Source organism: Girardinichthys multiradiatus, chromosome 22 (assembly GCF_021462225.1).
Source record: "Girardinichthys multiradiatus isolate DD_20200921_A chromosome 22, DD_fGirMul_XY1, whole genome shotgun sequence".
In the NCBI taxonomy this organism is placed as follows: domain Eukaryota; kingdom Metazoa; phylum Chordata; class Actinopteri; order Cyprinodontiformes; family Goodeidae; genus Girardinichthys; species Girardinichthys multiradiatus.
Genome location: NC_061814.1, coordinates 10,549,978 through 10,562,443, shown reverse-complemented (window position 1 = coordinate 10,562,443; position 12,466 = coordinate 10,549,978). Strand labels below are relative to the sequence as shown.

General features: G+C 39.4%; 1 long non-coding RNA gene across 1 annotated transcript; it reads right to left on the bottom strand.

The window, feature by feature from the left end:
* Positions 1–9,544: 9,544 nt before the first annotated feature.
* LOC124859639 lies at positions 9,545–12,257 on the bottom strand. The gene is made up of 3 exons (XR_007036162.1): positions 11,916–12,257; positions 11,680–11,842; positions 9,545–10,067 (listed from the first exon to the last, which is right to left on the bottom strand). It is a non-coding gene; the product is annotated as an uncharacterized LOC124859639 (long non-coding RNA).
* Between the last annotated feature and the right edge of the window lie 209 nt (positions 12,258–12,466).

The window sequence follows — 12,466 nt, the reverse complement described above, 5'->3', positions numbered from 1 at the left end:
GACAGGGGGCATATTGACTCCGCCTGTGCTCTGGCATCTGGCAAAAAAAGACTGGTTGAATTAGATGGCCGTACGCACACTGCAGCACTTGTGATCGGCCTTCTGATGAAAGCTGACTTGCTTCTCCTGACTGTGCTGCGTGATAGTGGAAAAATTCAAATAGGTCATCTTGTTAGTATCTGTTTTACTATGTGTGTCCTAGATCAGCTTGCTGTCTATGACATGTCCAGTTCAGACTAGATCTTCTCTTGCAGCTCAGCACTCCACACTTAGAGACGCCTGGAATGCAGGGCCTTTGTGAAGAAGAAGAAACCTCCCTGATCTGATGCTCAAGGTCTGTTTTATCTCCCTGTCTCTGTAATGTGAACTACTTTCTCGTTTTGTGAGGGGTTATAAAAAGTCTGTTTTTCCCTGTTTATGGCAAGACGGGCAAACTGAGATGCTGGTTTGGTTGATTCCTCTGTCCGTTCTCAGTTCTTGCAAGAATTTAATAAAAGTGCCACTTTGATTCTCCTTGAGTTTTTTAAGGTGCATTTTGTTTTTTTTCCATTAACATGTGTCTCTCTGTGATAGTGACTGAGATATATCTAAAGAAACATTAGATTTTTCTCTGCTGTCTGTGTTGCTGCCATTGCAGCAGCAGTCAGTTTACGTGCCGGAATTCCCCTTTGACGTCATAAAAGAGTGCAACAAAATCGCAAAGGAGTAGTCTGGAAATGCAGTTTTAGTGAAATTTATGACCATATATCTCAACAGCTGTTCATTTCAGTGGCATGAATTTACTTTTTAAAATATTTTATTAATGTTTCTTTTCCATAAATGTAATTGGATTTATCATGAACATTTGAAGTCACAGGCACTTTAACATCACTTTGTGGACCAAATCCTGACTGAGTCTTGTCTCTTAGTGCTTGGAGTGGATCACAGTTGTTTGGCTTCTGTTTCTTCATCCATTTTTTAAAAACTGAACCTAAGCCCTTAGTGGGGTTAAGATCTGGAAGAGTTTCCTGACCGCAAGTCAAAGTTATACTGTTTGAGTGACTTATCACTTTTGTCTGGTGACATGATGCTCCATCATTGTGGAAAATACAGAGATCATGTCTGAAATGGAGCAAGGATGTTGGAAGAAGTTGCTCTTGAAAGTTGTTTTTGAGCCAAATCATTATTTTCAGCAGTTTCCTTAAAGCATTGTGAGTAAACTTACTTCCTTGAATCAAAGAAACCATTCTGCTCGTCGCTGTGGCAAAATAGCTCAAGGTGTGTCTCCTCTGACCATGAACCTGTTGTGTCTATCTTGACTCTTCTATCTTTGTCCACACCTTGCTTTCAATCATCGGACAGTGACAATGGAGTTCCAGCATGTTCTTGTTTAACCTCTTAAGCCTGAGGTTCCCCTTACAAAGGGACTTGGCCTCTTTAGCTCGTAGCTGACTAACTCTTAGACTGACACACACTTGTCATATATCTAGATCTTCATCTGAGACTCCTCAACAAAAGTATCTACTTCATTCTTATATTCACTGACCACAGCTCAAACGCCATGTAAAAAAGCACACGGATAGCCAAAATGCAACTTATGACCAAGAACTGTTTTGCAGTGTGGCATGATACAAAGTTAACTGCTTTTCATTTTCTCTATTCACCCTTTTTCATTATAGTTTGTTTGTATATATAGTTTGGAATTAGAGTGTGGAAATAAAGGGTGCTGAAAAAATAAAAATTGTGTTGTTTTTTTTTTTGGAAAAACTGTAGTTTTATGACCAAATATATAATAGCAACCCACATTTTCAATTTCAAGAATAAATTCTAAATTTCAATAATTGTGCCAAACTGTGCCAAAGTATGCCAACATGGCACAGTAGGGGTCCGCCTGGATTTGTTTCTGTCTAAACATGTATAACTTTTCAATTGCTTGTTGTGTTGACACCAGACTGGCTACAGATGTCCTTCAGATGTTGTAGTTACAATTTATTGTGTTTATTTCCTTCTTTACAGCAACGGTAAGAGGTTTTGTATGTAAACATCTGTTTTTTTAGGCGAAAATAATTTTTTGGGCATTTAAACCTCATTTACTCAGGTCCAAAATAATTTATTCTCAAATTTTCACATCTGAATCATCCTCCAGGACCTTTCTGTTAGGTGATACCAAGATTAGTAGTTTAGGCATTGTACTAGTTGAGAAATGCCTTTTAAAGTATGAGTATGCATTTTTGGGAAAATAGACACTCGGATTTAAGAGGTTAAGATCAGCTTGAGCCAAGGTGGTTCTGGGGTTGTCCATGATCATTCTAACCATCTTCCATTCTTCTAGGGTGTGAAGGTTTTGGAATGATGGTAGAAACTTGGAGACAATCAGGTGTAGCAACAAGACATTGATCCCAGTAACGTATAAAAACTGGTTTGGCAATGGAGGAAGGAAAACTTAAATCACATACTTTTTGTAGCCATCATCAACTCTAATCATTATAGATGGTTGAGTTTGGGGCTTTTGTTTATCTGGAACCAATTATTAGTAGGAGTGCTCTAATATACTTCAGCCTTAACATATAATTTAGCCTCATAGAAAGTTTACAGGGAATTCAAAATCTTGTTTTCCTGAAATTTTTTTTGAATGTATTAAAGTTAAAATGACAGTGATGTAAAGGATACGTGTTTGTAAATGTCTTTATCTATTGCCAACTTTTTTTTCCAAAAATCTCTTTACTACGAACTATCCTGCCATTCAGCTCTGTTTAACATGTCTCTGTAATGCGTTTTTATTCTGAAGTAAGACTTAAATGAAGATCCTCTGTCTGCTGCTGTCACTGAGGTACTGATCTATGGAGCCTCTGAGGTCATGGTTCTGACAGTTATCTTGTATGCACAACTTGTCCCCTATGAAACATGTTACCTGCTCTAGTACTTACACTGGTCATGATAAACTTTTCATTTTATCATTCCGAATGTACCTTTACATTTTTATTCAACATTGGATTTACAAAGAGATACACTGGATACATTTTTTAAATCATATATTTCCCCCAAAGCCTGCAGATTAATGAGGTACACAAGTTCTTCTTTGCATTGCCATTATTTGACCAGTAGGGGTCAGTTTCACAACACCTACCAGGTAATCTAAGAGGCAGCAGTCAAGATGGACTAATTCAAATGGTATTAACGTTACCTAATTTCTTCAAACACAGTCTGAACTACTATTATATACTGGGGAAAAACTGCATTCTGATGCATTTGAATTGTTATTTTCACTAATAATAATCAGTTTTCTATTAATAAATGTTTTGAACGTTTTGCTGTAATTTAAGCAATTCAGTTGATTTATATTCATGCTCTATAGATGCAAATAAGTGAGAAATATTTTTGTCTTGAGCGCTTTGACACAGACTGCACATGCTAATTTTGAAGATATTTAGATATTCAAAAAATTATCAAGAAAAATGATTGTATTGCTGTTAAACGTGAGCAATGCAATAAATTAAAATGTCTTTGAAAAGTTTATTTCTTTCAGTAATTTAATTGAAAATGTGAAACTCATATATTATACATCCATTACACTCACAGTAATTTATTTCAGGTGCTTATATCTGTACATTTTGTTGGTTGTGGTTTATAGCTAACCCAAAATTAAAAAGTAATTTTGATGAAACATATGCGCATAAACTTTATAATAGCTATATGTGTTTAGCACTTGGTCAGGTGTCTTTTTGCATGTATTACTGCAACAATGCGGCGTGGCACAGAGGCGATCAGCCTGTGGTACTGCTGAGGTGTTCAGAATGCCTAGGGTTCCTTTAGTAGCAGCCTTCAGCTCTTCTGCAGGTCTCTGGTTCAGGGGAGGCTTAAAACAAGGAATTGGATAGTTGTAATCTGGATATGTCTTTGTGTGATTGAAGCTCTAACTTCAGCCACAGTCCACTCCTTGTGAATTTCCCCAAAGTTTCAAATTACCTTGCTTCACAAATCTCCTCAAAGTTACAGTTATCTCTGTTGCTTGTGAACCGTTTTCCACCACACTTTTTCCTTCCACTAAACCTTCTTATAATATGCTTGCTTTGTTTACAACCCTCCGAAGACATCTTTAGCACTGACCTTTCATACATTTCTGTATTGAATTTATTTTTTATGGTTCTTTTTTAATATTGTTTAATATTTTCTAATTTCTGAGTTTGCATTATAGCTATAAGCCATAACCATTGAAATGAACAAAAGTAAAAGCTTGAAATATATCACTTTTGTAAAAAATCTTTGAGTTTCAGTTTTACTAATGAGTTACTGAAAAAATAACATTTCAGTATTAGAAATGATTGATGCACCTGGATGTTTTGTGTAACATATTATTAAACTGCATCCCCAAACCTTTTTTTTTCATTTAATTAAATTTTTTGCCATTCAGAGATGGACAGATTATTTTGGATTATTGTCCTGTTGCATAATCCAACTGCATTTAAGATTAAGGTCCAGACATTCTCCTTCAGGATTTACTGCTGGAGAGCAGAATAAAACTTTTCACACATTGTCTTGTTCCTGAAGCAGCAAAGCAATCCACCACAATACCAGCACCATTTTTGCCTGTATGATGTTCTTTGAATTGTTTGAATGTATAATGTTCTTTGAAATCCCCACACAAAACAATCCACAGACTGTCTCTCCAAATGTCTTAGGTATCATCAAGATGTTTTCTGGTAAATGTGAGGCGGACTTTTGTGTTCTTTTTGGTCAGCAATTGTTTTGGCATTGGAACTCCGCTATTGTGACATTTTTGCCCAGTCTCTTTGTTATTATTGAATCATGAACTCTGACCTTAACTGAGCCAAATGGGGTCTGCTGTGCTTTAGATGTTCAGATCTTTTGTGACCTTCTAGATGAATTATTGTTTACACTCTTGGAGTAATTTTGTTAGATGGCCACTTTATCACTATTTCATGTTTTCTCCTTTTGTGGATAAATGCTCTCACTATGCTTCTCAGGAGTCCCAAGGCTTTAGAATTTGTCATCCTTTGCAAACTGCTGGATGTCAGTGACTTTATTTCTTTTATGTTCTTGAATTTCTTTAGATCAAGGCATTTTGTATTGTTGTTTGAGGGTTTATAGCTTACTTCGTGTAATCAGCTTATATTTAAGTGATTTCATGATTCAGTAATAATTAAGCCTGGGTGTGTCTGCTGAACTGTAACTGAACTCACCATAAAATGGGCTTAATTGCAGTTAATTCATGATTTAACAAGGGGAGCTCAAACTTTCTCACTCATTTGAAAGCCGCATTTTCTGTTTACCTAGCATATATTTGTCAGAAATATATTTTTTCTATAATTTGACACAATTCATGGTGACAATAAAGCAAAATTAGAAGAAATTTGTCAGAGGATAAAAACCTTTTCTCACCACTTAAGGCTGTACTGTATATTTTCGGCAGCCTGAACATTATTGAGGAAATGAAACGGAGCTTGAACATGGATGCTTTCCTTTGTGGTTCAACTCCTAATAAGTAGAAACCCCCTTCTTTTTTTGCAACCAGAAGCGTGCCATAGCTGCAGGGCAGTGAGCCAACCAACAGGGGTTCTACTACTTCAGCAGCCGATTCAGTAATTTAATTAGATTTTATTTAAGTTACTAATGTAATATGATCTGGCACATTTGAAATGTGTTGCCCTCATCCTGCAGGAGTTCAGCGGTCACTTCAACGTTTGGGCTTTTATTTGTTATCAAACCACAGCAGAGCCAGGATCCAAAATGGGTCATGCATGCCTGCTCCTTTCGGGCTCTCGTTTGCTCTCGTGTGCTTTAATGAGCTTTGATTCTAGAGGGTTAGGGACAACATTTACTCAGTTTGGGTGCACACATAATGGCATAGCTAGAAGTGCACCTTAATGAGTCCCAGAGTGCGACAGTGAATTTACTCCAGTAATTACATCCTTGTGTTACCAAGCAGCGCATGAGCATCTTCACTGCTGTGCTCTGATGTGACTTTCATTTCATGTGATGTGGAGGTATTTATTCGTAACACGTTTGTCATGCATGGCGCATTTTCACTTTGCAGCTCGGTAAACCTTTAGTGAGAGTGTGCATCATAACCTATATTGACAAGGTAACCACTAACTGCATGGCTGAGGGTGTTTGACAACAAAGGCATGTGATATTGCCTCAAGCAAACTTTATCTCCGCTTCTCTCTTTGTCTCGCTGAATCCTCTTCTTTTCCTGGGAAGATATTGTAGCTGTGAGAGCAGTCTAATAAATCACAAAAACACTTTTTCCAATACCTACCTCTTCATATTCATACAACTATTGATCTGTACTGCAGAGGTCACTGATGTCATGCGCACACATATGAATCCACTTCAATCCAGACATCTTCGGCCTGCAAATGTTAGAAACCATCTGCTGCCTAATTAGCAAAGCACAACAGTAAACAGAAACTCTCAGAGCCCAACTTCTTTCGAAGGTGATAGTCTAAAGGTGTCATGGAGTAGCGCCTGGCAAAAAATATTCATATCGCTTGTACTTCTTTCCATTTTCTAACCTTGCACCTATAAACTTCAATGTATTTTATTGGGATCAAATGTGACTGACCAATGCAAAGGCCACCTAAGTTAATAGTTTGTAGAACCACCTTTCAATGCAATTACAGCTTTAAGTCTTTTGGGATAAGTCTCTAACAGCTGTGCACATCTATAGAAAGATTATTTGACAAGTCTTTTGCCTCTATGCTCAAAGTGGACAATAGATTTGCCCATCAGGACCCATACATGCCGGTGCTCAAGTGCAAGCTCATATTTAAGCTCAAGGGTATCTGCAACCAGGAGTTTTCAAGTGTTGCCCCAGATTTTCAGTTGGATTTACATCTGGACTTTGGATGGGTTGCTCTCAGCCATGGATATCCTAAATATTTAGTTGTTTCCAAAGTTGTTCGTCAAGAAGAACTGTCCTACACATTTTAGAATGGGACACGTCTGATCCAAACCATTCCATTTCCATTGCTGCCTCAAACTTCCAGGATTGCAGTGTTTGACTTCACCAATCATTCCATCAACTCTGACCAGCTTCAAATTACCGATCTGAAGAGAAACATTCCCATAGCCCAATGCTGCCACTGTCATCTTTCATCACAAGATTGACTGATTGGCTTATTTTGAATGATGCGCCGTGTTAGTTTTCTGTCACACTTCATGTTTTTCATCGAGGCTAAAAGTGTCAGTGTTGGTCTTGCCTGACCATCGACCCGAGCTGTGGATCTTTGCAGCTCCTTCAGTTAGTTACCATAGCCCTACTGAATGCTTCTCTCAATAAAGCTCTCCTTGCTCATTCTTTAAGCATCAGAGGACGGTCGTGTACCGGTAGGTGGTGCCATAAAATTTACGAGATATCCAAAAGACACACTGAACGATGCTTCCTGAGATGTTTAAGGCTACAGATGCAGTTTTATAACCCAAACCTGCTTTAATCTTCTCCACATCTTTTTTTTTCCTGATCTGTCTGCTGTGTACCTTGGTCTTAATAATGCTGTTTGTTCACTAATACTCAACAACAAACCTTCAGGGCCTTCACAGAACAGCTGGATTTAATTAGAGATTCAATTACACACATGTTCATTACTTACAGCAAATGACAATTGGTTGCAGTGAATTTTATTTAGGGTTATCAGAGTAAATGGGCTGAAAAAAGGCAGGCCACAGATTTTTAGTTGTAAAAAAATTTGAAAACCATGTATCATTTTCTTTTCATAGCACAATTATGCACTACATTGCGTTGGTCAACCACATAAAACCCAAGTAGAATACATTACAGCTTGTGGTTGTGATGTGGCAAATGTGGAAAAGTTAAAGGAAAGCTTTTTCAAGGCTTTACAGTTTTGATCTGGTTCAGCCTTTTTCTGCTTCCAAGGACAAACAGCATCCACCCTGACAGGACCGCAGACGGCTGGGCAGGTCACCGGCTGTCAGCTGCTCCCCCGACAAGAAGCTGCAGCACACCGGGGGTGAAGAAAAGACCAGGAAAAGATTGCTTCCAGTCAGGCACGCCCAGGTAACTACCTGCTACAAAGCAAAGAGAGAAAAAGAACTTCACTGTAGATGAAAGGAGAGTCAACTGCAGCTTAAAACCTGGACCACCCATTCCTTCCCCAGCCTTTTCTCTGCTCACCACTGAGATCTCATCATCTCCTGCTCATCTTTTTCAGTTCAGAACACTGAGTTGAAGCCCTTCTTCTCCTCTGCAGCATGTTTCACATTCCCTTTATAAAACACCCTGCCTCCGTTTACAATCAATGAGGATTTCTTACATTTCTGGCAACCCCAAGAGATCAGGCTTGAGCTTGTTCTATTTAGCTTTGTGTTTTATATTCAGGTAATGAGCAACACCGGCAGCAGGAATGATAACATTTTTTTTCATCCATGAATTGGAAGAATCATATCCTTTTACTGATAACAAAACTCGTTTGCTGGATGCATTGTACTCCGGTCCCTGGAGGCTAGTGTCAGTCGAGAGATTGTTGTATTCCTCCTTTCTTCTTTCTCGTCGTGTGATGGTTGAAAGTCTTTTTCGAAATGAAGAGTCAAAAGAGGAATGCTTTGCTCGGTAATCCTAAGGGACCTCCACCAAAAACAGGATCTTTAGTCTGCGCTTAATGCTGGAGATGGATGGAACGTTTTTGTGTGTATAGCCATCCACAGAAAGTCGGGAAATCAAACAAGAAAAAGAGCCTAAACGTTTGAAATATACATTTTTAGATAAGTTTAATAAGTTTCAACTGCTTTCAGGAGGAAGGTTTATTGTCTTAAGTAGTCCAGGTTTTCACTTTTTTGAGCACTCACAGCCTGAGTATCATTGTGTGAGGTAAATTCAACTTTTATTCTGACAATTGGACCCTTGTTTGCAACCATTTCCTTTTCAATTAGCCAAAAATCCAGCTCCCTAGATTAAAAGGAATACCTGTGTTTACATCAAGCTCTCTTGTCATCTGCTGATGGGAGAAGGCCACCTGTCCTCCTCTGCACCCCAGTTCATAGGCATCCCCAGACTCATTGTAACAAGGAACAACTTGCACCGGAGTTTAAAATATTGTTTCATTTATCCATATAGTTATTTTGTTGAGTGGTATTAGCTGTGTTAAGATTGGGTCTTGCATGCTAACTAACCCTCCCTTATCACTCTCTCTCATGAACCAGGACTTGACCTGAAAAGAGATTCAGACATCCAGCGCATCCCAAGATCAATTGCTCTCTGTATCATGCATTAAAACACCTATGTGCCAAGAGCACATTGACTTCCATATCTTTGACAGCGAACATCCCTGTATGTATTTATAAAAAATTTACTATTTATAATCAAGTTTTAACAAATGGCAGGTTTTTTATTTCATAAAGAGTATGCACAAAGAGTTATACAACTCTTACCTTTTTTCTGAAACCGTTAACCATCTTACTACACGGAGAGTTATAATATGGAAAAGAGGACACAAAGATCTGACTTGACTGAACAACAAAATAACTGTTTATTTTCTTCTAGTTGTTTCACAAAGCTGCAGCTTCCAAAATGACAACCCATCCATCACTCTGCCACATCCAGTCCACCTGTATATATGTAAGGACCCTGCCTCCTCAATTCAAATAGACCCATCACATCGTCCTCCCATAGAGGGAAAAGAAAAAGATTACCTTTCACAAATAATCACAACATGATCAATTATTTATTAGTAATGAAATATAAAGCAAACATGTCTTGCATCAACATATACAATGTGAAATTAATTCACACTTGTGTAAAATGTTTTGAATTTCAACACATTTGTCATAAAAAGTTCTTGGGCTGGACCTCAATGCAGACAGGCAGGCAAAAGCAGAACGGCAAACAGATGTTTAAAACAAAAAGATAAATCTTACTGCCAGACATGGAATGGTAGAAGCTGGCATTGACATGGATGGGGGTGGCATGAACAAAACACTATTCACCAGCGAGGAGTAACAGAACTGAAGAGTAAATAGTACAACAAACCGGTGAAAACAGGAAAACTGACTGGAAAATGCAGGTGGACTGAATGAAGCCAATTAGAGTGGGCAGCAGAGACATGAAAACACTGTACAGGTCCTTCTCAAAAAATTAGCATATTGTGATAAAGTTCATTATTTTCTATAATGTAATGATGAAAATTTAACATTCATATATTTTAGATTCATTGCACACTAACTGAAATATTTCAGGTCTTTTAGTGTCTTAATACAGATGATTTTGGCATACAGCTCATGAAAACCCAAAATTCCTATCTCACAAAATTAGCATATTTCATCCGACCAATAAAAGAAAAGTGTTTTTAATACAAAAAATGTCAACCTTCAAATAATCATGTACAGTTATGCACTCAATACTTGGTCGGGAATCCTTTTGCAGAAATGACTGCTTCAATGCGGCGTGGCATGGAGACAATCAGCCTGTGGCACAGCTGAGGTCTTATGGAGACCCAGGATGCTTCGATAGCGGCCTTTAGCTCATCCAGAGTGTTGGGTCTTGAGTCTCTCAACGTTCTCTTCACAATATCCCACAGATTCTCTATGGGGTTCAAGTCAGGAGAGTTGGCAGGCCAATTGAGCACAGTGATACCATGGTCAGTAAACCATTTACCAGTGGTTTTGGCACTGTGAGCAGGTGCCAGGTCGTGCTGAAAAATGAAATCTTCATCTCCATAAAGCTTTTCAGCAGATGGAAGCATGAAGTGCTCCAAAATTTCCTGATAGCTAGCTGCATTGACCCTGCCCTTGATAAAACACAGTGGACCAACACCAGCAGCTGACACGGCACCCCAGACCATCACTGACTGTGGGTACTTGACACTGGACTTCTGGCATTTTGGCATTTCCTTCTCCCCAGTCTTCCTCCAGACTCTGGCACCTTGATTTCCGAATGACATGCAGAATTTGCTTTCATCCGAAAAAAGTACTTTGGACCACTGAGCAACAGTCCAGTGCTGCTTCTCTGTAGCCCAGGTCAGGCGCTTCTGCCGCTGTTTCTGGTTCAAAACTGGCTTGACCTGGGGAATGCGGCACCTGTAGCCTGTTTCCTGCACACGCCTGTGCACGGTGGCTCTGGATGTTTCTACTCCAGACTCAATCCACTGCTTCCGCAGGTCCCCCAAGGTCTGGAATCAGCCCTTCTCCACAATCTTCCTCAGGGTCCGGTCACCTCTTCTCGTTGTGCAGCGTTTTCTGCCACACTTTTTCCTTCCCACAGACTTCCCACTGAGGTGCCTTGATACAGCACTCTGGGAACAGCCTATTCGTTCAGAAATTTCTTTCTGTGTCTTACCCTCTTGCTTGAGGGTGTCAATAGTGGCCTTCTGGACAGCAGTCAGGTCGGCAGTCTTACCCATGATTGGGGTTTTGAGTGATGAACCAGGCTGGGAGTTTTAAAGGCCTCAGGAATCTTTTGCAGGTGTTTAGAGTTAACTCGTTGATTCAGATGATTAGGTTCATAGCTCGTTTAGAGACCCTTTTAATGATATGCTAATTTTGTGAGATAGGAATTTTGGGTTTTCATGAGCTGTATGCCAAAATCATCCGTATTAAGACAATAAAAGACCTGAAATATTTCAGTTAGTGTGCAATGAATCTAAAATATATGAATGTTAAATTTTCATCATGACATTATGGAAAATAATGAACTTTATCACAATATGCTAATTTTTTGAGAAGGACCTGTATGTGTCATATCCTTAGATAATTGTTTGAACCACATGCAAACCACACTCAGGAGACAGGAAACAGTTTATCAGGTTTTATTTATCTGGCCGCGTTCAGAGGTGCACAGGAAGCATTGGTCAAGTTTCGCCAGCGGGTTCTCCTAGCTTCTTGGTAACTTCTGGAAGAAGAGCGCAGGTTGGTTAATTCTGAGTCTGGTAGAGAATAGTCTCAATAAGTATCAGCTTGCTTACTTGTTGCCTGGGATGTTTGGAGAAGGGAGGGATCTTCTAAATCGGGGCCTTGGGAGCAGGGGTCTGGGAGAGGTCCAGTAACAGGGCAGATTGTGTTTCATCCAAAGGTTGACAGCCTTACTGCCTACCACAGGGTTGCAATGATTGGGAGCCAAACCGCCAGGCAGGTTTTGGATAACCAGAGGGCTGTACTGTAGGTCTTGTAGATCTTTTGGTTTCCGGTCCGGGGTAGCTTTTCATCCACCCACACCTCACAGGTAGAAGCAACACGTTGGTACAACACTCAGGCAACGAAGGACTGGCGGCAGGTTCAGGTAGGCACAATCAGCAGCAGATCTGAAACACCTGACACTGGATCCACTCCTCCAGCTCCGTGGCGACATCTGGTGGTTAAACAAGGGAAGGAAACCCCGAACTCCCAAGCCCCAACAGTATGAACATAAAACTAGATTTAACAAAAATGACTTAAGAAGTACAAAGAACATAACTAAAGAAATAAATGTGATACAACATGAACCAAGAGAAAATGCTGAAAAATCTCATACGAAAAT